We start from the raw sequence: 1,079 nt of genomic DNA, 5'->3' as shown, positions 1-1,079 counted from the left end.
CGGCCTCGGGGCGCCCGCCCGCACGGCTGCGGCTCCGCGCTACGGCCGCTGCATCGGGGAGGGCGGGAGCAGCAGCAGGAGGAGGAGGAGGCGCCACTGCCTCTGCCCGCTCTGCACGTACGCCACTTCCAGCCTGGGACGTCAGGCGGCCCCGCCCCGTCTCCGCCCCGGCCTCGGCCTCTGCCTCCTCCCCGCTGGCAGCGAGGGGCCGCGCGTCGCGGGACGCTTGTGGTGCGGGCCGCGCTCCTTACTGTCACCAGGCTCTCCGGCCGGGCCCCAAAAATCCGCCTGGGCCGCCGGGAGTGGAGGCAGGGCCGTGCTCAGCTCGCCCGCGGGTTCCACAGACGTGAGGGGCTGGGTGTCACAGCCCCTGCCTGCCCAAGGGCTAGGAAGCCAGGTGGGGTCGGGTCGGGTCACGCCAGAGACATAAATAAGCATCCGAGTGTGTCTCAAAGGCTTCCGGAGTAGGTGCTCACTCCACTTCTGAGGGGGTCTAGTCCTGCCTCTGCAGACTGGGGCGCGTGAATGCCCTGTGCCTCCTGAGGCACGGTGGCCACCAGCGTCAGCAGCAGGGGCATGGTGGCAGTGAGCAGGGACCAAGCGCAGTCTCGGCAGTGGCAGGTGACGAGCGGTGATCGGCAACTGCCCACAAACACCGGCAGCAGTGTCGGTGGCACGCGCATGCACCCCCTATGTGGCATCGTCCATGCTTGGATGGTAAAGAAGATTTTCCTTATATCCAGTCTAAAACGGTCTTCCAGCAGTTTGTGACCATTAGGCCAGGGGTTACCAACGTCTTTATGCTGAGGACCAGCAAACCACAAAGCAGAAGTGACCATGGATCGGCAAGCCACAGAGCAGAAGTGACCGCAGACTGGCAAGCAGCGGACTGGCGGTGACTGGCATACTGCGGGCACGTAGCCAATGCTTTTTTATATGCGGTATAAAAAAGGGTTGGCCGCCAGTCTGCAGTATGCCAGTCACTTCCAGTCCACGGTTTGACAGTCTGCGATCGCTTCCAGTCTGGCAGCCAGCCCTCCTGCAGGCCGGCAGCCAACCCTTCATGGCCCAGCACGGGG

This window comes from Gavialis gangeticus, unplaced genomic scaffold (assembly GCF_001723915.1).
Source record: "Gavialis gangeticus isolate Ggan-Ray unplaced genomic scaffold, GavGan_comp1, whole genome shotgun sequence".
NCBI lineage: Eukaryota > Metazoa > Chordata > Crocodylia > Gavialidae > Gavialis > Gavialis gangeticus.
The sequence above is the reverse complement of the archived record's forward strand: the minus strand, read 5'-3'. Positions refer to the sequence as shown.